Here is a 24,843-nt window from a genome sequence, read left to right as displayed (position 1 = left end):
TGTCATTTGCCAAAATCAGTGTTATAATACTAGCAAGCACTAGTTTATTATATCGAGTATAATATTTTTTAAATGTGTTTTTGCATTTCGTTATATATATCATCTAATGCGCATATAAATAACAGTAGACTCAATCCCCTCCCTGTCTTATTCCTTTCACTGTTTTAAGGGGTACTAATGTTCTGTTTCGTGTCCTAATTAAGTTGGTTGTGGTTTCGTATAGGCGTTTTATTGTTCTTATTAAATCTAGGTTTGCTTTTTTTTTCTTTAAAACTTTTTCCGATCTATTCTCTTTTAATTGGTTTGCTCATATCTATAAAGCTTTTTTTTTAGATAGCGCTTTTTCCATTATTTTATTCAATGTAAATATGTGATCTTGATTTAGTTTGATTCTTCTGTATTATGCGTCGCTTAATTCTTCTTGTGTTATTTGTTCCTGATTTTGTTCTTCTGTCGTATTTTCATTCATTTCCCAGTTTTTGTTTATTGCAATCTCATTAGCGTCGTCTTTCTTTAATAGTTCTTCGAAGTCCTGTTTCCACCTTTTTATCATTGTTGTTTCTTTCGTATTTCTTCTGCTGTTTTGTTCTAAAGTATGCCCAAAATTTTTCCCACCTTCTCTTTCTTGCCTCTCTGATGTATTGCTTTTTATATTTCTTTACCGTTTTATCTCTGTTTGTTACTTTCATTTTTTATATGTTCGCTTCACCTTTAATTATTTCATATATTTCTTCTGCACCGTTAATAAGGGTGTCTTTAAAAAGTTCTACTATTGTTCTAGGTTTTTATTATGTGCCATTTCTTTTTATTTCATTTTATCTTCCACCTTTTCTATATGCTTCCGTCTTCTTTCAGTATCTCTTAATTTATGTATTTTTACTCTCTCTTTGTTTACTCTATCTCGTATGTTGCTTTCATTCTAACATATTTCTTAGTTTTTCGTAAAATTCTTTTTTCTCTTGAATTCTACATCATCACATCTGGGTCGTAGGATATTTGTTGGTTCCGTTGCTACTTTTGTTAATTCTTCATTGATATTTTCCAAGTTTATATTGATTTATAATAATAAGTTTCTTTTAACATGTTTTTTTTTTTTGTTTTTGTGAGGGCAAATATTTCAGTTTTGTTTTCTCTATTTCTTTGATGACTTCTGTCTATTTCTCTTATGTTCCTAGTCCTAGTCCAGATATTTGTTTTGTCAATTAGACGCCCCGAGCGTAAGCGAAGGAAGTATTGTAATCGAGTCCGTCGACCGACTGTCTACTTTTACATTTTCTCGACCTTTCATGACCTCTACAGTAAGAAGAAATAGGTCTCCCGTTTCCGTTCGTCTGTCTGTCTGTCTATCCGTCCGTCTGTCCGTCTGTCTGCCGTCTGTTCGGATTTTTATTAGACAGATAATCTCTGGACCGATTGTTGTCAAATTTTATATATGTATTATGAATATTATGTAGATGGCAAAACGCTAACCAAAATTTGTCTAATCATCCCCACCAATAATGTGATGACGTCACTTCAAATTTGTACATAGTAAATGAGTTTTAAATTTTATAAAATAACATGGTCTGCATATGTAGTTTATGACTCCGAAATTTTCAGATTTTTGTAAAAAACATCAAAATTATAAAACAACATTTTGCAATTTAATTTTGAATCTGCAAAACCGAATGCTTTGAAATTTTGCATATATTTTAAAGTTCTGATAAGCATGATAAATTTTTAATCAAAATGTATTTACTCATCCCCTTCAAAAAATTCATGACGTCAGCTCAAAATTTTGCCGAATAAATCTTATCTAAATTGTCCAAAATATGATGATTTGTGATTTATCATTCCATTCTTATTTTTGGCATTTACTTATACCGAGTGACAAAAAAATTAATGAATGGTTAATCAGGAACTGCAGAACGGAATGTTTTGAAATCTTGGAGATGTTTTAAAGTTATCATAAGCGTGGTAAATTTTTGGTCAAAAACGTATTTGTTCATCCCCTCTAAACAATTGATGACATCACCTCAAGATATTGCTCAATAAATCCTGTCTATACTTGATTTATCACTGCATTAATTTTTTTTTTGATTTGCCTGCACAGCGTGTCTTAAAAAAATTAATGTCTGAGTCTATTTACTTTATTGATTAAATCAAGAATTGTAAAATTGAATACTTTGAAATCTTGCAGACGTTTTAAAGTTATTGTAACCATGGTAAATAATTAATCCAAATATATCTATAATATGAAAAATGAGAGAACGGGTGGGTGGGCGGGGCTAAGTTTAACTTTTTCCTACATAATCTCTTATAAGCAAGCATTAGTTCCGCCCACCAGCTCCCTCTTTCTTCCAGTGATTACTCTTAATACTGTTCAGTCATTTACTAAAATCAATTTTATCTTAACAAGTAAGTACTAGCCCCGCCCACCCGCCCTCTCTTTTCTTACATATTAAAGAATTTTTTATAATGTCTTTGGGGCTCCCGAAACCCCGTACATAACTTACTGAAGAGTTAATCCGCTATTTTCCAGACACCCGGTATACACTCACATCTATGCGGCTTTATATTTTGAAAGGGAATAAAGATATTCAAATTCCGTAAATGCCATTGTTTTTAGCTTGAAGAGGCAGCCCAATTCAGATTAGTTCCAAAATTAGCGCCAATTTCTGAGTCACGTTATCCCCAGAAACTAATAAATCTTATTTTACTATTTTTTGAGAACCTGTGACTGTCTAAATTATTATATACAGTCAAAATTATGCCATCTTATATTTTGAAAGAGAATAGAGATATTTAATTTCGTTAACGCCAATGCTTTTAGCTTGAAGAGTAAGCTCTCTCTAATTCAGGTTAGTTCCAAAATTAGCGCCAATTTCTGAGTTACCGTTATCCCGAAAAAATGAATAAATATTATGTTACTATTTTTGAGAACTTGTGACTATCTAAATTATTATTATACCGGGTGTCTGTCATTTGCCAAAATCACTCTTATCTTAGCAGGTACTAGCCCCGCCCACCCACCCTCTCTTTTCTTAGAGGTATGTGATTTGCCAAAATCTGTCTTATTTTAGCAGATACTAACCCCCGCCCATGCCCCCTCTATTATCTTAGAGGAATCTCATTTGCCAAAATCGGTCTTATTTTAGCAGATACTAGCCCCGCCCATGCGCCCTCTCTTTTCTTAGAGGGATGTCACTTGCCAAAATCAGTCAGATCTTAGCAGGTACTGGCCCCGCCCACCCACCCACCCTCTCTTTTCTTAGAGGGTATGTGGGTCTTATTTTAGCATAATTATAATTATGCATGTGCTAAATTCTAGAACAATAATTAGTCTTGTAATTGTATTTTTTTTTCCAAAAATTTGAACATACAGAGCTCAAAATATGTGTGAACCACAAAATGAAAAATTTTTTGCTGCTAAAAATAAGGGTGGGAAATTTTGAAAATACATAAAACTGTTGGCGAGATTAACGAATAAATTTGGTTGGCGTTTCGACATCTATAGGAAGAAAATACATTTCAAATTCTTAATTCAGTGTCAAATTATACCACGGATATACAGCATGAACAAAACTTTCTTTGGATCGAATAGTAAAATAGTGAAAATGTTTTTAATTTGCTAATATTTTAGAATATTTGTCAATAACTCAAAAGATTATCTCTCAGGTACTTTGCACGCCGCGTATTTAACTTAAACTAAAGGATGTGACAGTTCGATTAAGTAAAGTTTATTAGGTATACAAATATTTTAAAGAAATCGTTTTTTGACATCCTGTGTATTAATAATATAATATTCTTCTTCTTTAACGAATACATACTTAATAAAATAATACATACAGCAGCTAACAAAATATCCTGTCTGGAAGAAGTTTGTTAGCTGAGCATTTTTCTGTCAAAATTTTTGAATGTGGGTAGATGTTGAAAATGAGTTTTAAGTATTAAGGGATGCAGTAAAACTTGTTTTCTAATTTAAAAAGTATTTCTGATGCATTTGGACTGTTATAGCACTTTAGAAAAAAGTTTGAAAATTATATTAATAATAACTGTAGCGAAAATTTAGTTGACAGCCGGTGTTCAGTTGAAAAAGCTATCCAGTAGGTGTTTTAAATATTAACCCATACTGTTGAGTGTAATTGACATTTTACAGACTTGTTGAAAGGCGGTAGTTTTATTATTCGAAAAAGTGAGGTTAAGTTGTACCATTCCGCATTGTCAGTTGTCAGCGATTAAATTTTGAGTCTATAGCAGACATACTTCACAATGTTGACAAAAAAACAAGGCCAACTTAAAAACCTTTTAACTGATCACTCGATATACATAGCACAGAATGCAGTTTTAAATGTTTGAATTGATATCACACAAGTAATATTCTGAACAGTTACAGAGTAATAGTGATGTCAACCAAAATAGCATTGTTAGTACACAGAACCCAATGACATTCGCTATACAAGTTTAACCGTGCTACAATTAATTCAGAATATGTGGAAAATTAAATTTGTACTTCGCCTGTGATCACACCTCATCGGTTCTAATTATCTTTGCTGATAATCGTAACCTTGGTAATGGCGTGGTGCTAATTTAACCAAACTAACTACTAGCTAAACTAAATTTCATATTTTACTAAAATAACTTTTGATTTACAGATCAAAGCGCCGTAAGGACTCTCTTAAGTGGGTAAGTTTTATAAATTGCATTCGTCAGGTCAGAACGCAGTTTGAGCAAAATGATCCTTATGAAATTATGAGTATTTGTTGGTTTTATGCAAACGATGCGTTTCCAATTTGTAATTTAAAAGCTGGTTTTGTCAATACTAGAACACATAATTGGTAAACTGGACGCGTTACTAAATAATTTGTTCTGATTAGTTCTCTCTGTTTGTTCCGATATGCAATAGTGTGCAAATTTTATTTTCTATTAAATGAATTTTAATACTCCACGATCGAAAAAAAAAGGAATTAGAGTTGGTTTTGCTTTTAAAATTTTAATTAATATTTACGCTCTTGCGGTACTTTTACGCTGAGATTAATGGTCTACAACTAAATCTAATCCTTTTTTTTTGATCCCGCGGTGGAATAAATCAACATGAATGATGCAGCAGTCACAAGCATCCCTCTACATGCAGCAACGCTTTTAGTTCTCTGATATTCATTACTCTAACTTTTGCATTGTGCCAGACCAATTAGAACCATCTCATTCAATATCGATCCTTGATCCAATCCACACATTTATAATAGAACAAGTCTCGTAACAGTTGCAAGTTATAATTAACTGGTGTGTTGTTTGGGGGTAGAACATCCCTTAGCAACAAAAGTGGCACGCATGATGGCTGTTAAAGCGTAATTTCCTGGGAACTATCCTGTCATCGCCATTAATTTAAATAAGAACATAAAACACAAATGTGTTCGGCTCGAAGTCGCAACGTTGCAAAAACTCGACTGATGCAATCCAAACGAAAAAGTTTCAGAGGGTGAGTTAGATGATGGGGTGTTTGCACGTCTCGTTTGCGCGCTAATTTCGCCTGGCAATCTGATTTCGATTGCTTCATTCGGAACGGTCGTTACCTGCAAGTGCTATTGTCGGGGTGGGTAATAAATGTTAATAAGGGGTGAAGTGGTGTAATGGGGTGGGGTGTTTTGACGGCCGGAGTTTAGGGGGTTTTAAATAGGTGCTTTCATTTGGACTATTGAGACTCACGTTATATTTTGGGTTGTAATAAAACGGACCTGGGTTTAACAAGAATTAGCTAATATTGGTACTTTAAGTGAATTAAGTTGAAGTTTTGGGTGAGAATTGCAGAAATAATTTCGAGTTTGCTGTATCGTATCACTTTTTAAAATCACTTTTATGTAAAATAAAAAATACTCAAAGCTGTGAAACAGAAGGTTTTGAAAGTATGAATTTTTTATTCACCTTTAATAAATTTCGTTAAATTTTACTCAACGTTTCGTGATCCGGATTATTATCGATCGTCTGTAACCTTTTTGTATTTATTTCTTTGCATGATCGTTTGATCGTAATTGGATAGAACATTATTTGGAGTTCTTTTAAATTTTTACTTTCCGAGCGTAACTTAAGGAATGTTGTAATTGAATCCATCGCGACTGGTTAATTCTATGTTTTCTCGACGTTCCATGACCCTTGGGGTATGAAAACATTTTTCTCTTGCTTCGGTCTGTCTGTCTTTCGTCTGCCGTCTGCCATTTCTCTGCGTCTGGGTCGTATTTATTAGACAGATAATCTTCTAAACTACCAGACCGATTGTCAAATTTTGTACGTATTTTAGGAATATCCGTCATGTCCAACTTTTACAAAAGTAAATGTTATTTAAATTTTATAAAATAACATACTCCTCCAGTTGTATTTTATGAATCCGTGTTGAGTTTTTAGCATTCAGATTTTTGTAAAAAAAAAATCAAAATTGAATGAGAACATTTTACAATTTAACTTTGAAATTTCAAAACCAAAAATGCTCTGAAACCTTGCAAACGGTAAAACATGGTAAATCGTTAATTAAACGTTATCCATTTACGAGCGAATAAATTCCTGAATGTGTGATTTATGAATCCATCTTGAGTTATTATGCTACACCTGCAGATTTATGGAAAAAAATCAAAATTGTGTAATAGCTAATAACATTTTGCAATTCAACTTTGAAATTGCAAAACCGAATGCTATGCATATGTTTTAGGGTTAAAAATTAAAAAATCGGAAAATTTAAAATCGGAAAAATAAAGTCGCAAATAACTCAAAAATGAGAAAAATCGAAAAATTGAAAAACTGAAAAATCGAAATATTGGAATTCGAGAACGTAAAAATCGAAAAATAATTCAAAAATCGCACAATTCGAAAAACTGGAAAATTGAACGATGGAAAATCGCAACAACGAAACATGGAAAAGTTAAAGAATAGAAATTCGAGAAATTGAAAAACGAAAAATTGAAAAATCGAAAAGTTAAAAATTGGGCGAAGGAAAATTGCAAAATTGAAAACGAAAGATGGAAAAAACAAGTAAAAATTCGAAAAAATCCAAAAATTGCAACAATGAAACACTGAAAAGTTCAAGAATTGAACTTCGAAAAATAGAAAATTGGAAAATTGAAACATTTCAAAATCCAAGTATTAATTGAAAAATCTAAAAATTGTAAAACCGTAAAACTGAAGGAACGAAAAATGAAAAAATCGTAAAACTAAAAATTGAGGGAGGAAAAATCCCGAAATTTAAAACAATGAAAAATTAAAATATCTACACTTTGAAAAATCGAAAAATTTGAATATGAGAACGTTAAAATCGAAAAATAATTCAAAAATCGGAAGAATCCATAAACTAAAAAATTGAAAAATAGAAAAATGGAACAATGAAACGTTGAAAAGTTCAAGAGCTGAGCTTCAAGATGAAAAATCGCAAAATTGAAAATAACGAAAAATTAAAAATTGAAAAATCTAAAAATAGTTGAAAACTCCGAAAAAAATCGAAAAATCGCGTAACTAAAAACAACGAAAAATTAAAATATCTATAAATTATGAACTTGAAAAAGTGAGGAATCCAAAATCGAAAAATTCAAAAATTGAGGAATTAAATAATCAAAAATTGAAAAATCGAAACAACGAGAAATTGACAATGAGAAACCTAAAAACTAACACTGAAATATCGAAAAACTGAAAAATTAAAAAATCTACTAGGTATGTAAAAATTTGAAAAATTGAAAATTCGTAAAGCCCAAGAAACGAAAAATTAAAGAATCAAAAATTAAAATTAAAAAATCAAAATATCGCAACGTTGAAAAATCGAAACAAGAATGAAAATTTTAAGTATTTAAAATTTGAAGAATTGCAAATCGAAAAATAAAAATTAAACACAAAAATTTTGGAAATAAAAGTTGCAAAATTAAAATCGAAAAGTTAATTTAAATAGAATAAACTTTTATTTAACTTGATTTATTACATTGTTTAGTTTGGTTTATGTAATGAACGCTTTCCATAAATTAATTATCGGTAATTATTTAAAAATCTAAAAATTTAAATCGAGAAATTGAAAAATTAAAAATCGAGAAAATCGAAAATGAAAAATTTGAAAAAGACTAACAATTAAAAGTTGAAAAATCAAAAGATCAAAAATTAAAATATTTAATAATTACATAAACATTAAATTACTAAATTAAAATCGATGGGTTTAAAAAGTGCAAAATAATTCGAAAATCAGAAAAATCGAAAAACTGAAAAACTGAAAAATGGAAAAATTGCGACGATGAAACATCAAAAAGTTTAAGAATTGAAATTCGAGAGACAAAAATCCAAAAATTAAAAATAACGAAAAATTAAAACAGCTAAAGATTGTGAAGCAGAAAATATTTAATCGGAAAGATCGAAACACTAAAAAATTGAACATCGAATACTTCGAGAATTGAAAATTGAAGTTTGAAAAATTAAAAATCTAATAATTGCAAATTCTGAAGATTCATAAAATCTTAAAATTCAAGGAAGAAAAAGTGGAAAAGTCGAAAAACTAAAAATTTAAAGACGAAAAATCGCGAAATTGAAAACAACGAAAAATGAAAAACTAAAAATTTAAAAATTTTGAAATAGTTGCAAAATGAGAAAAAAATCGACAAAATAAAAAACCGAAAAATGGGAAAACTCAATAAGATTGAAGGACGAAAGAGCGCAAAATTAAAAACAACGAAAAATTCAAATATCTACAAATCGTGAAGTCGAAAATTATTAAATCTAGAAAATAAAAATTGAAAAAATTGAAAAAGTGAAGAATCCAAAATCGAAAAATTCGAAACTGAAAGATTAAATAGTCAAGAATTGAAAAATCGAACCACCGAGAAATTGACAACGAAAAACCTAAAAACTGTAACACTGAAACATCGAAAAGGAGAAAAATTAAAAAAATATACTACATATGTGAAAAATCGAAAAACAAAAAATTCGTAAAATTGAAGAAACGAAAAACTAAAAATCCAGAGACTAAAAGTCGAAAAATTTAAATAAATGAAAGTTAAACACAAAAATTGTGAAAACGAAAAAGAGCGAAATTAAAATCGAAAGTTAATTTAAATTGAATTAACTTTTATTTACATTTTCTGCTTAGTTTGATATATATAAAGACTTTCCACAAATAAATTAATGATTTAAAAATCTAAATTTACATCGAAAAACTCAAAAATAAAAAATCGATAAAATGTATAGCGAAAAAATTTAAGAATGTAAAAAGGCCAAAAATTACAATATTTAATATTTGCAAAAACGTAAAATTACTGAATAAAATTCGAAAAACAAAAGTCGACAGTGAAAAATTTAACCATATAATAAAATAACAAAATCGTAAAATTGAGGAAGGAAAAATTTAAAATTCGGAAACAAAAAACAACTGCTTGTTCCCTGTAGATATAAACCCTGAAAAAGATTGTTGTTCCATTTTTACCTCCCGAGCGTAAATTAAGAATCTATTGTGATCGAGTCCATCGGGAGATTGCCTACTTTTGTGTGTTCTAGACGTTTCATGACCTCTTGAATGCGAAAATATAGGTCTCTCGTGTGCGTCTGTCTGTCTGGGGTCTGCGGTGTGTCGTCTGCTCCTCTCCGCGTCTGTGTCGATATTTATTCGACAAATAATCTCCAAAACTACTGAACCGATTGCTGCAAAATTTTGTGCCCAGATTAGGAATATTGTGTAGATATGAAAACAAGTTTTACAATGGTAAATGTTATTTAAATTTTAAAAAATAACGTACTCCTCCACTTGTAGTTTTAAGATTACAGGAAAAGTGGTAAATCGATACTGAAAATATATTTGATGACGTTATTTTACAATTTTTCCCAATGAATGTTAATAACATTTTATAAAATAACACGTTCCTTATGTGTGAATTATGAACCTGTCTTGAGTTAATTACCCTAGATCTGTAGATTTTTGAAAAAAAAATCGATATTGTGTGACTCAAAATTTTACCGAATAAATCTAAAATATGCATAATATTAAGAATTTATACTTATGGTTTATCAAACATTCATATTTCTTTGAATTACTTTTACAAGATGAATTAAAAAAAAATGAATGAATGACGCCACATATTTTATTGCCCATCCTATTTCCCTAAAAATGCGAGAACATAATACTCTTATTAATAGTATTACACTGCATCTATTCAAATTGATAAACGCGTCCTTGCAAAAATGTTGGTGACGTTATCAAAAAAGTTTTATATGGAAAAGTTCACTAGAAACATGCATACAATGAACTGCCAGCGGGCTATTCGTATTATATTTTTCGTTCCACGCTTTCCCATAGTATACTGTCTGTACTCAATATTGTTTACACTTTACAAAAAATAATATAATTGAATGTTTAAAGAAAAGTAATATTTTTTTAGCCCGGCGCATCCACCTTTTTTCAGAAATTATTTGAAATGCAATAGAATTTATTAACTTTTTTTTTTCGTTTTAAATAAAGATGAACACCTTGTTTTGATGTAACTTCAATATCAGATCTAATTTGTCTAATTTACATTAAAGCGACTCCACATTTGCATACCACGGTCTTCCCTCGTAGCACTTTCTTGCAATTTTGAGATACACTCGGCTAACCAACTATTTCTTCCCATTTTTTCTCGTTTGTCGGTAAACAAGCCTCAGCACTCAAATATGTAAAATAACCTGCTGGCACCGGAGGCGGCTCACAAATTCGCTTAATTATTCTTCGGCGGAGCATCAGTCAAGAGAAAGTTGCCTCGGCAAATTACCACTAAAAGCTCATGTTACACTGCTACTTAAATATGATATAAAGTCATATCCGCAGCTTGGTAGTTTAAGAAGCATGTTAATTAATTTTGTATAAGATTAAGAAGGCTTGTCTACCTCTCAGTTTCGAGAGATCCTTTAAGAAGATTTATAGCAGAAAAATGTACCTGTTCGGTGAGTGATAACAATAGACTGACATTATTTCTTGTCTGGAGTGCATCGGCGTTCTTATTACACACTTGAGGGCTTCGTTTTAGTAAAATACCGTTTAATTCGTGTTATATGGCTTCCGCTTTGCGTGTTGCATCGTTACAAAAGAGAAGAATCGAAGAGAGGCGATATCGACGCTATTAAATTCTGTACCGGAAATATTCAGTTACATTTTAAGAAAAATTTTTCGGTTCTCGTCAGTCTACTTTCAGGAAATTATGTGCACTACCTATCTATCTTTAGAAGCAAACATTGAAGTATTTATTTGCATGCAGGTAATAGTTAGTAATTTTTATTTTCACAACTAAAAGAATTCAAAACTTCTGCATGCACTGTGTTTCAATTATTTCAATTGAAATTGAATTTCTAGAATATTAAATAATAAATGAAAGTTACTCGTGAAAGGAAAACACATTTGTATTTGATATGCATATAAATATATGTGTAGCTACATAGCGATATATATTAATAAGTATCTGATCAATAACTAAAGCATTTCAGTCGCTTTCAGTGTACATTTATTTTACGTAGACTGACTATTTTATTGTTGTTACGATATTGAAAATCATATGAGATACAAGACTGCATCAGTCGGAAAAGTTACAACGTTTTTTTTTTACTTGATAAAATATGACCATGCAATTTTACGGTAGCAAAAGTCCTTGCAGGTGTTGTATAATTTAATAGGGAAATGCATTTCAGTGAATTGCGCAAATTAACTTTGCGCTTTAGATTTAAATGTTACATGGCTTGTGAAATACTCGTCGTAAATAGCATTTGACCTGCAAGCTTTTCAACAAGAGAACCTTTTTAGAAAAGTATTTAGTACGTATTTATTTGGATGAAATAACGTCATTGGTAAGAAAGTTAACAACAAAAATTGGACGCTTTTTGACTGTACAAACTAAAATTAAGGTATTTGCAAGTATACAGTGTGTTGTTTCTGTTTGTGAATGACAACATATTTTTTTAAAAAGAACACCTATATAAGGTTACATGTTCTGATAAGCCTCTTCTCAGCTATATCAAATATTTAAACTGTTTTAATCGAGCTAATGTTTATGAAAGAAAAAAAAAAACGGAAAAGGGCTATTTTTAACACCTCTGCTGTAAGATTTGATGGATATATAAACAAAATATTATTTTATTAGTGCATATTAACTATGCTTTTTATTCTCGTTCATTATGTTGGGATTTTCTCTACCTAAATTGATAGTCGGTCGGTTTTTAAAAATTTAACAAAAATAAAGAGAAAGACAAATGTAGAAACAAGAGTAAGATGCAGCAATAAAATACAGTATAATCTATTTGAAAAAATTAATTCATGTAAATTGATAAATTGTAAGAATTTAATTTAAAAAATAACACACAGAGGGAACGCTTCTGCAATATTTTTATGAGATAAATGCTTTATCCGAAAATGTTAATCAAGTCGAAATAACTTAGCAACATTGCATTGTAATTAAAAAAAAAAAAAATTTGGTCGATGATTATTTTGACAAAATTTTCCTTGTGTAAAATTTTTTGTGATAACTTCTCTATAGTAAAAATATAGGGTGATTTTTGAATTTCTGTGGGGCCCAGTCCGCATAAAGTGAGATGTATAAACTTGCTGTTGACGTTGCTGAGCCCGCTGACGTTGCTTTTAGAGCTAAAAAATTGTCATTTATAAACTAGGTTGCCAAGTTGCCGTTGATAGTAACTTTGATCAAAAAGTGAGTCGACGATTTTAGTTGATTACTACAAAAATTTATCATTTTAGACATGTTTTAAGTTCCTTGTTAATAAGTCTACACATATTAAGAAAAATGGGCAAAATGTAGCCCCGCCCACCCGCCCTATCTCAATTGTGATGATGTTGCTTATTCCTCGTGAGCCAAGAAGGCGGAGCTTAACTGCAAAATCCTTATTTCTACTACGAGAAATTAAAAACGTGTTTTTGACTATCGTGTTATTCACAATTGAGATGGGGTGGGTGGGCGTTGTTTATATCTTGCCTTTTTATCTTAATATACCTACATAGTATTCTTTGAACAACACGATACTCAAAAACACGTTTTTAATTTATTGTAAAGAAATAAGTATTTTGCAGTTAAGTTTCGCCTCCCTGGCTTTACAGTGAATAAAAAAAATCATCACAATTGAGATAGGGCGGGTGGGCGGGCTTACATTTTGCTTTTTTATTTTAATGTGTGTAGACTTCTTTTCACAACATGAAACTTAAAACATGTTTAAAATGGAAAATTTGTATAAGGAAATATCGATTTTTCCCTATATCTGCAAAATCGATATTTCCTTGAAAAATTGTACCATTTTAACCATGTTCTAAGTTTCTTGTTGTGAAAAGATGGCTACGTAAAAGAAAAAACTGGCAAAATATGAGCCCCGCCCACCCACCCTATCTCAATTGCGATTATTTTTTTTTTATTCCTCCTGAGCCAAGATGGCAGAGCTCAACTGCAAAATCCTTATTTATCTACGAGAAACTAAAAACATGTTGTTCAGTATCGTGTTGTTCAAAGTATGCTCTGTTTATTGAGAAACAAATAAAGCCAAAGATTAAGCACCACCCATACTTGCCCTGACCTCATTTCTCAATTGTGATGAATTTTTCATTCGTTGTCAGATCTAGGGGCGGGGCTTAATTGCAAGATCCTTATTGGTCTACAAGAATTTACCATTTTAAACATGTTTTAAGTTTCTTGTTCTGAAAAGACGACTACGTATATTAAGAAAGAAGGCAAAATATAAACTCCGCCCACCCACCCTATCCCAATTGTGATGATTTTTTTTTTAATCGTCGAGAACTAAATGACCGGAATTTAAATGCAAAATCCTTATTATCCCTCTACACGAAATTACCATGTAAGACATGTTTTTAAGTATCGCCTTATTCAGAGAATACAATGTATATTAAGAAAAAATTAAAGCCAAATATTAAGCTCCACACATACCTGCCCTGATGAGATGGGGTGGGTGGGCGAGTTTTATATTTTGCCTTTTTTTCTTAATATACATAATATTCTTTGAACTACATGATACTCAAAAACATGTTTTTAATTTATTGTAAAGAAATAAGTATTTTGTAGTTAAGCTTCGCCCCCTTGCTTTACAGTCAATAAAAAAATCATTACAATTGAGATAGGGCGGGTGGGCGGGCTTACATTTTGCCTTTTTTTTTATTGTTGTAGATTTCTTTTCACAACATAAAACTTAAAACAGGTTTAAAATGGAAAATTTGTATAAGGAAATATCGATTTTTCCCCATAACAAAATAAATAACATGTTTTTTAGTATCGTGTTGTTCAAAGTATGCTCTGTTTATTAAGAAACGAATAAAGCCAAAGATTTGGTCCCACCCATACTTGCCCTGATCATTTCTCAATTGTGATGAATTTTTCATTCGTTGTCAGATCTAGGGGCGGGGCTTAATTGCAAGATCCATATTTGTCTACAAGACCATTTCAAAGATGTTTTAAGTTTCTTGTTCTGAAAAGACGGCTACGTATATTAAGAAAACAGGCAAAATATAAACCCCGCCCTTCCACCCTATCCCAATTGGGAGGAAAAAAAAAGGAGCGGAATTTAAATGCAAAATCCTTATTATTTCTCTACACGAAATTACCATGTAAGACATGTTTTTGAGTAATGTGTTACTGAAAGAATAGTATGTATATTAAGAAAAAATTAAAACCAAAGATTAAGCCCCACCTATATCTGCCCTGATCTAAATAGTAATGAAGTTTTCATTTGTTGGGAGACTAGGGGCGGAGCCTAATTGCAAAATCCATATTTCCTTAAAAAAAATACCATTTTAAACATGTTTTCAGTTTCTAAGGAAAAAAAAATCATCACAATTGAGATGGGGGCGGGCGGGTGGGGGTTATATTTTGCATTTTTTTCTTTCTAATACTTGTAAAGATAGAACTGATTTTGGCAAATGATATTTCCTCTAAAGGGAACAAAAAAAGTGGAATTTTTAGAATATTTTGAAATACCAAAATTGAAAAAGTGAATATAAAAAATCACAGAAATAGTTACGTTTTTGAAACAATGAACTATCCCCAGTAGAAGGAAAATCCGCAGATATCCACGTGTTTCGTTTTGGCAAAAATTTACTTCTAGGAATTAAATAATGGACATGATGTCGTGAATTCTCGATAATTTTTGCAAATAACTGTATCAAAATTATTTGTATAATTTTCACTATTTCAGAAACAGAACTATACTTTAATGCATGTGTTCCACATGTTATCGCGTATGACTACATGTTTGCGAAATAAAAAATTTAAAAAAGTTACTATAAAAAGTTATAAACATAGTTTCGGTTTTCAATCAGTGAACATTGGAATTTTTTGAAAATTTTAAAATTAAGTAGAAGCAAAACTGAAATTAATAAAATTTGCGATGGTTGTATACAATATATTTCCAGTTCTGGAGCCGTGAACAGCAACCAAGGAAAATGAAAACCCGTGGATCTGTTCAATTTTCACTATTTCAAAAATATAACTATATGTCCACTTGTTCGCACATATGATGACAAGATGTAAAATCAAAAACAGTAATTAAAAAAAACAACACGACTACTCATTAAACTGTTCATTTCCACAAAAGGAATTTAGTAAAATGTGAAATTTTTAAATCAAGTACAACAACCATAAACGCAAAACTGAAAATTAACAAAAGTTTTGAAATTCAAAAGTAAATATATAAATATAGTTCCGGTTTTGAAGCACTGAACATTGACTAAGTAAAAGGAAAATTCGCAAACTTGCCACGTGTTTGGTTAAAAATCGACCACCCACGAAACTGCACTTCAAAAAAAAAGAGTACTAAAAAAATGTGGAATTTTTAGAATATTTTGAAATAAAATACGAAAACAGTTAAAGTAAAACCGTAAATTAACAAAATTCGTGAAACACAAAAATCAAAAAAAGCAAATATAAAAACAACATAAACATAGTTCCGGTTTTGACACAGTGAACGTTGAGTCCAGTAGACGGAAAATCCGTGAATAACTCACGTGTTTGGTTTTGTCAAAAATGTACTTCTAGAAATTAAATATTATGGGAATATTGCGAATATTTATTCAATTTTCACTATCTTTGAATAACACGATACTCAAAAACATGTTTTTAATTTCTTGTAAAGAAATAAGTATTTTGTAGTTAAGCTCTGACTCTTGATTCACGGCGAAAAAAAAATCATCACAATTGAAATAGGGCGGGTGGGCGGGCTTACATTTTGTCTTTTTGTTTTAGTATGTGTAGACTTCTTTTCACAACATGAAACTTAAAACATGTTTAAAATGGAAATTTTTTATAAGGAAATACCGATTTTGTAATTAGGCTCCGCCCCATAGTTGCAAAATCCATATTTCCTTGCAAAAATGTACCATTTTAACCATGTTCTAAGTTTCTTGTTGTGAAAAAATGGCTGCGTATATTAAGAAAAAACTGGCAAAATATGAGCCCCGCCCACCCGCCCTATTTCAATTCCGATGACCTTTTTTATTCGTCGTAAGTCGAGGGGCGGAGCTTAATTGGAAAACCCTTATTTTTCTTCGAGAACTTACCATGTGAAATATGTTCTTAAGTAATCTTGTTATAGAAAGAAAATTAAGTGCATTCATTAAAGAAGAAAAGCAAACGAGAATCCTCACCCATCCTTCTCGATCTCAATCATGATGTCAACGACAAGTTTATAAATGCAGTTTAAGTGCAGACAATATGAAATATATGTGAAACAGATAACCAACCGGAAAACATGTTTTCTCAATGTCTCAGTATATGCGTGACTTCGACTGTTTATGTTCATACTTTGAAAGCATTCGACTATTAGCACGTTCCGATGACAAGCATTTGCCTCAAAAGAAAACGAAATTTGGTCGATTTTGTCCCATTTAAACATAGGAGAGGACTAATTTAACTAATTAAACTACAATATATCAAAATGGGCCTAATATAATTTTCATTTTATTATTATTAAATATAGGCGGGCGCGACATTACTCTATTTTTACATTTTCGAGACAGTGAGGTGAACCGTTCTTGGTTTGATAAAAATGAGCTGCCGCCCACGAGGCGGGTGCTCCATCAATGAGCTGAGTTAACTATTATGTTGTGTCGTACTATGCGTCTAAAGAATAAGACGGATTAAACAAAAAACAAATATAATAGTAATAAATAAAAACAAGGTAGATTCGTAAACCACAAGTATAGGAGTATACTACTTCATAAAATTTCGTTAAAGTTATTTACGCAATACAATGCACTGACTACGTCAAATTATTAATGGGGATGATTAGCCAAATTTTGGTTATCGTTTTACCATCTACATGATATTCTTAATATACAGGGTGATTTTTTTAACCTGAAACTCAAATATCTCGAAAAATAAGCACTACGAAAAAATGTCCAGAACAAAAGTTCAGATCAAGTGAAAAACGGTTCACTCCATAGTACTACAATGTACGTGATCACAAAATTTTGTCATGGAAAAACTCACTCGAAACACACATATACATATTCATTTTAATTAGTAGGATTTATAATAAAAAAATTAAACTCGCAAAATAACATTTTAAAATTTTTCGAAGAACCATCATTTGTTCGACTGTACTTCAGCAGTGTGGAAAATTCTATAACCTTAGACCAATTTATTATTCCTAGATATTAAGAGATATCTAAGAGCGCACGCGTATTGACTCACCCTGTATTAATCATTTTCATTTTATTTTATTTTCTATGAAAACTGCAATGAACTCTGAACATACTCGTAATATTTGCAATGCATTAAATTACGCTTCTCGCGTCAAGCTAAAAGCAATGGTGTATACAGAATTTCAATATTTCTATCTATTTGAGACAGCCTGTATATCACCGTTAAAAGCTGTTACCTTTTTAATGGAAATAAATAAATACATTCATGTGGATATGTTCAACGTTTCATAATTTACAATGTAGTGTGTTTCCATTTCGGTAGCCACTAAACACTTTAATTTTGAACTGCGCGATATAGAATAATTATTAAATATTAACCTTACTATGTTATCAAAATTTAAGAAAAATAGTATTATTATTTCTTCAACATTCCTTATAATAAGTACAATTCTTAAATAAAGATTCATTTAATAGGGACTCCTAAATTTTGTGGAATCACATTAATAACATTTTTGAGTCGAATTTATTAAATTAAACGAAATGTTATGGTTGACTAAGAAGATCTTTTTTGGTTTATTCTGTTAACAAATTTTGGATAACGTTTTCAAAATTTTTGAAAGTTTTCTTATACAGGGTGTTTAAAAAATTACGCATAACCTAAATGGTACGTTATTAAGGAAGCTCTGAAACCTCGAAAAAAATGGTTAAAACAATTCCTGAACCAAATTTTTGAAAACATCAAACTTCAAAGTTGAAGAACTACCTTCGTAATTCTGATTAGTCTTAATGAAGTCATGTCTAATAGATAGTTAAATTATTAGTTATTAATAATTGAATAAAAATTTGCTGGAGTACGATCCATGACGTCATTTTTTACTTACAGATGTCATTTTTGGTAATTTTCAATTAAATTCACATTGATCATCATTGAGTTTTTGCTTCATTTTTGGAGCAGCCTGTATAACTTCAATAGTCAACTTTAAAACATTAGTTTCTCGAGGGGAAAGATATGTATTGGCTGCTTTCATCTACAGTTTTAGTTTTAGGACCGGTTTGAATCATTATGATGTCCTCTTTTACAGACGAATTTTCCTTTCAATACTTTTAACTAAAAGAAATCGAAAAATACTCGTTAATTTGTGAAAAAAAACATTACTTCTTAAAAAAAAATGTATGCATTGTTCCTAAAATTTGATCTATTTTCATCTTATTTTAGTTCACCTTTGTCGTAAAATTTTGGCATGAAATTGTTGAACGATGTCACTTCGCTCTCCACTACTTAATATTTACCTGTGCCATTTCAGTTAAGTTCAAACTAGGGTAACAAAGTAAAATTTTCCAGCGCCCACACATGAGCTTTCAAAACGAAACGCACAGCCGTGTTTAGCTAGCACCGGTGGGATATAATTAAAGACACTAACAAAATCTTGTTTTCCCAGCATAAAACATTTGGTCTGTTATTCAAACTCTGTTTGTTTGAGCCGCTTCCATAATGGCTGATTATGCCAATTTACTTGTTTGTTACCTTGTTTGTCGATCGAGGAAAAATCGAACAACAGGGTGTCGATAATAGCGCCTTGGGGCGGACACTAATGAGAATGGCACTAATCAGGTGCTAGGAACAAATCGGTTTTTAAATCGACTGGTGGTGGGTGATGAATAGACTCTAATCAAATTAAAGACGACACCTGTTTGTTGCTGGTACAGATAATGAGGTCGTGCTGGATATGAATTATGGTGTTTGTTGTTGTGATTGTTGCGGGAGGGTTTTAAGTTTAATTAAAAATTATTGTGTCGGTTTGGAAAGCAAATAATAGGAACGTGATTATGGCAACAAATTCGTATAAATATTTGAGAAAAGCCCTAATTAGGGATCTGTTGCTGTAAACACAATAAAATTGAATTGGAAAATAATGGATTAATTGGAATGGATGGGTGTGAAATTTACACATTAATTATAATAATTGAACGGTTATCAGAGGTTTTTTAATATTTGGTAATTGTTTTAGGGAATAATCAGTGGGAGCAGAAACAGAAAATACATTATTTTTTAGAAAATTTGGAAATACTGTAACGTAGCGCCCGCCTATATTTAATAATAATAAAATAAAAAATTCGGACTATTAAATAAATAATAATCGTTTGATAAGGCCTGGTTGCTATATCGAAACTATAACATTCAATATTAAATGCAAATGATTTATGGGTGTGATATTTTATTAAATAATCAGTTTGCATTTTGATTAAAATTACAGAGATTATTTCGCAGGTGCAAAATTTAAATTAACAATTTGATTTTAACCTGTTGTATTGTTGACAATTTCATAGTTAATAACTTAATACTCAAATGTGATTTTACGATGTGCGGACACTGACAGATACATAATTTGATATTCGTAACATAGTTATTTACAATAAACATTTTACAATATTCTACAACGATTGTGTTCAGAATGATTTACAAAAGTTAATCATTTAAATAAGAGAAGTTAAATTTTTCTTTAAACTGAAGCTGCAGCTGAAATCTCTCTCCATGTCTTATTTGTCTTTTTGCAACAATAGAAAATTTTAGTGGAATATTATATGAAATTACTGAAATTTATCCAAGCTATGTAAATTTTAACTGTATCATATACGTTCACGACATACAAATTTATACTCTGGCAAATGTGCAAGAAGTTGTAAAGTGAGAGAGATTTTAGTTCATTGTACATTTATGAAAACTAAATCAAATATCTAAATTCAAAGCTCGTGCGTTGGATACAATCAGCTATTACGCCTTTTATTATCGTAATATTTTCGAATAAATGATAATGTTAACAGCGAAGTTTTCGCAAGCTAATTCATTCATGCCTTTATTCTCGCAGTCTTTACAAATTTTACAATAAACGCTTGTTAAAATTATTTATATAAAAAAAATCAACTATACTTTAGTTTAATATTTGATTATTATTTATTGACTATTGTAACACTTCATACTCGTGGGAATTATTTCCATAGACCAGTTCCTAGAACAACAATTTAGTGTTGGACATTGTTATATTTATATTATGAATACACGTGTCAGGAAAGTTTCGAAATTTAAGATGACTAAAAAACTACCTAGTTAGATAAAGGAACAGTGTTCGGACGAGAAGACGAGTCACAATTTCTAAATAAAAATGAACCATTCTGGTAGTTTGTTGGCTAAAATACATCAAAGTCGGCAAAACTTGAAAAATCAAAAATTTGAAACATCGGAAAACTGAGAAATTGAAGAATTGAAAACCAAGAAATTAAAAAATCAAAAAATTGGAGAATCAGGTAACTGAAAAAATCAAAAATTGAAATATCGAAAAATTTAGATTTTGAAAGTTGAATAATAATTGAAGAATCAAATTACACAGTGAAAAGTTCCAACAGTGAAGTGTAGAAAAATTGATAAATGGAATTAACCGAAAAATTGAAAAACTGAAAAATAGAAGAACAATTGACGAATTGAAAAATTGAAAAAATGGGTAAATCGAAAAGTCGAATATTTTAAAAAACGAAAATTTGAAAAATAAAAAAATCGAAAATTGATCAATTGAAAAATTGAAAAATCAATAATTCAGGGCGTCGAGGACTCGGAACATCGAAAAGTTTGGATATCGAGAATTACACAAAGAAAAGTTCTAACACTGAAATGTAAAAAAATTGAAAAACCGGTAAATCGAAAAATCGAAAATTTTAAAAATCGAAAAATCGAAATATCAAAAACCTGAAAAAACCAAAAGTTAAAAAATTCAAAAATCGAAAATTGATCAATTGAAAAATTGAAAAATCAATAATTCAGGGCGTCGAGAACTCGGAACATCGAAAAGTTTGGATATCGAGAAACGGGAAAATCAAAACATCGAAAAATGTAATAGTCGAAAAGTCGAAAAGTAAAAAAAAAACAGAAATCGAAAATTTATAATCACCAAAAATTGAAAAATAGTAAAACTGAAAAATTTAGATTTTCAGAGTTGAAAAATCGAAAAATCGAAAAATTGAAGAATAGAATTACACAGCGAAAAGTTCCAACACTGAAATGTAGAAAAACTGAAAAATAGAAGAACAATTGAAAAATTGGAAATTCGGTAAATCGAAAAGTCGAAAATTTTAAAAATCGAAAAATTGAAATATCAAAAACCTGAAAAAAAAACTTGAAAAATTCAAAATCGAAAACTGATCAATCGAAAAACTGTAAATCGATAAATTGGGACGTCGAAAACTCGAAACATCCAAAAGTCTGTATATCGAGAAATGGAAAAATCAAAAATCCAAAAATCTAATAGCCGAAAAGTCGAAGAGGAAAAAATTGGAGAAATGGAAAATTCAGAAACGCCAAAAATTGAAAAATCGAAAAATTGAAGAGTCGAAAAATTGAGAAATCTTAAAACTGAAATATCGGAAAATTGAGAAATCGAAAAATAAAAAAGCGAGAAATCGAAAACTAAAAATTCAGGAATTGAATAATTGGAAAATTGAAAAATCGTAAAATGAATTATCAAAAAATTGAGCAGTACCTAATCGAAAAATTGAAAATCGAGAAACTGAAGAATCGAAAAATTGAAGAATCACAACTAAAAATTCTAAAACTGAAATATCGGAAAATTTAGATTTTGAAAGTTACAAAGTCCAAAAAACGAAAAATTGAAGATTCGAATTACACAAAGAAAAGTTCTAACACTGAAATGTAGAAAAATTGAAAAATCGGTAAATCGAAAAATCGAAAATTTTAAAAATCGAAAAATTGAAATATTAAAAACCTGAAAAAAACAAGAGTCAAGAAATTCAAAAATCGAAAATTGATCAATTGTAAAACTAAAAAATCGATAAGTTGGGTCGTCAAGAACTCGAAACAACGAGAAATCTGAATATCGACCAATGGGAAATAAAAAATCGAAAAATGTAATAGTCGAAAAGTCGAAAACTCAAAAAATCCAGAAATCGAAAATTTAGAAACGCCAAAAATTGAAAAATCCAAAAATTATTGAGGAATCGAAAAATTGTAAAATCGTAAAACTGAAATATCGCAAAATTGAGAAATCGAAAAAGAAGCGAGAAATCGAAAATTTAAAAAACCGATGAACTGAAGAATTGAAAAATTGAAAAATCCTTAAACTGAAATATCGAAAAATTGAGTAATCGAAAAATTGAAAAATCGAAAAATTGAAAAATCCTTAAACTGAATTATCAAAAAATTGAGCACCTAATCGAGAAATTGAAAAATCGAAAAATTGAAGAATCACAACTAAAAATTCTAAAAGTGAAATATCGGAAAATTTAGATTTTGAAAGTTACAAAATCCAAAGAACGAAAAATTGAAGATTCGAATTACACAAAGAAAAGTTCTAATACCGAAATATAGAAAAATTAAAAACTCGATAAATCGAAAAATCGAAAATTTTAAAAATAGAAAAATTGAAATATCTAAAACCTAAAAAAACAAAAATTTAAAAAATTCAAAAATCGAAAATTGATCAATTGAAAAACTAATAAATCGGTAAGTTAGGACGTCTAGAACTCGAAACATCGAGAAATCTGGATATCGAGCAATGGGAAATAAAAAATCGAAAAATGTAATAGTCGAAAAGTAAAAAACCCAGAAGTCGAAAATTTAGAAACGCCAAAAATTGAGGAATCGAAAAAGTAAAAAATCGTAAAACTGAAATATCCGAAAATTGAGAAATTGAAAAAGAAGCGAGAAGTCGAAAATTAAAAAAATCGATGAACTAAAGAATTGAAAAATTGAGTAATCGAAAAATTGAAAAATCTTAAAACTGAAATATCGGAAAATTGAGAAATTGAAAAATAAAAAAGCGAGAACTCGAAAACTAAAAATTCAGGAATTGAATAATCGAAAAATTGAATAATCCTTAAACTGAATTATCAAAAAATTCAGCACCTAATCGAAAAATTGAAACTCGAGTAATTGAAAAATCGAAAAATTGAAGAATCACAACTAAAAATTCCAAAACTGAAATATGGGAAAATTTAGATTTTGAAAGTTACAAAACCCAAAAAACAAAAAATTGAATATTCGAATTACACAAAGAAAAGTTGTAATACCGAAATATAGAAAAATTAAAAACTCGATAAATCGAAAAATCGAAAATTTTAAAAATCGAAAAATTGAAATATCAAAAACCTGAAAAAACCAAAAGTTAAAAAATAAAAAAATCGAAAATTGATCAATTGAAAAATTGAAAAATCAGTAATTGAGGGCGTCGAGGACTCGGAACATCGAAAAGTTTGGATATCGAGAAATGGGAAAATCAAAACCTCGAAAAATGTAATAGCCGAAAAGTCGAAAAGTAAAAAAAAACAGAAATCGAAAATTTAGAAACACCAAAAATTGAAAAATAGTAAAACTGAAATATCGGAAAATTGAGAAATCGAAAAATTCAAATCGAGAAATTAAAATCGAAAAATTGAAGAATTAGGTAACTAAAATATCTAAAAATTTAGATTTTGAGAGTTGAAAAATCGAGAAATCGAAAAATTGAAGAATAGAATTACACAGCGAAAAGTTTCAACACTGAAATGTAGAAAAATCGAAAAACTGAAAAATAGAAGAACAATTGAAAAATTGGAAAATCGGTAAATCGAAAAGTCGAAAATTTTAAAAATCGAAAAATTAAAATATCAAAAACCTGAAAAAAACTCGAAAAACTGTAAAATCGATAAGTTGGGACGTCCAAAACTCGAAACATCCAAAAGTCTGTATATCGAGAAATGGGAAAATCAAAAATCCAAAAATTTAATAGTCGAAAAGGAAAAAATCGAGAAGTGGAAAATTCAGAAACGCCAAAAGTTGAAAAATCGAAAAATTGGAGATCGAAAAATTGAAAAATCTTAAAACTGAAATATCGGAAAACTGAGAAATCGAAAAATAAAAAAGCGGGCAGTCGAAAACTAAAAATTCAGGAATTGAATAATCGAAAAATTGAAAAATCGTTAAACTGAATTATCAAAAAATTGAGCACCTAATCGAAAAATTGAAACTCGAGTAATTGAAAAATCGAAAAATTGAGGAATCACAACTAAAAATTCTAAAACTGAAATATCGGAAAATTTAGATTTTGAAAGTTACAAAATCCAAAAAACGAAAAATTGAAGATTCGAATTACACAATGGAAAGTTCTAACACTGAAATGTAGAAAAATTGAAAAATCGGTAAATCAAAAAATCGAAAATTTTAAAAATCGAAAAATTGAAATATCAAAAACCTG

At 30.0% G+C, this 24,843-nt stretch overlaps 1 protein-coding gene across 3 annotated transcripts in view; it reads left to right on the top strand.

Moving 5' to 3' along the window:
* LOC135127977 (uncharacterized) overlaps window positions 1-24,843 on the top strand; it is a 242,239-nt gene that overhangs the window by 48,714 nt on the left and 168,682 nt on the right. Inside the window, exon 2 of one of the 3 annotated variants that reach the window (XM_064054716.1) lies at window positions 4,635-4,661. The exons of 1 other annotated variant lie outside the window; for it this stretch is intronic. The gene's annotated coding sequence lies outside the window, so the exon portion shown is untranslated. Of the gene's footprint in view, window positions 1-4,634; window positions 4,666-24,843 lie in introns of all 3 variants that reach the window. One more of the 3 variants, XM_064054715.1, reaches the window with a different exon arrangement.

This window comes from Zophobas morio, unplaced genomic scaffold (genome assembly GCF_036711695.1).
Source record: "Zophobas morio isolate AGI-343-1 ecotype UQ-CSIRO unplaced genomic scaffold, CSIRO_AGI_Zmor_V1 ptg000012l, whole genome shotgun sequence".
NCBI lineage: Eukaryota > Metazoa > Arthropoda > Insecta > Coleoptera > Tenebrionidae > Zophobas > Zophobas morio.
This window is presented reverse-complemented; position numbering and strand designations above follow the sequence as displayed.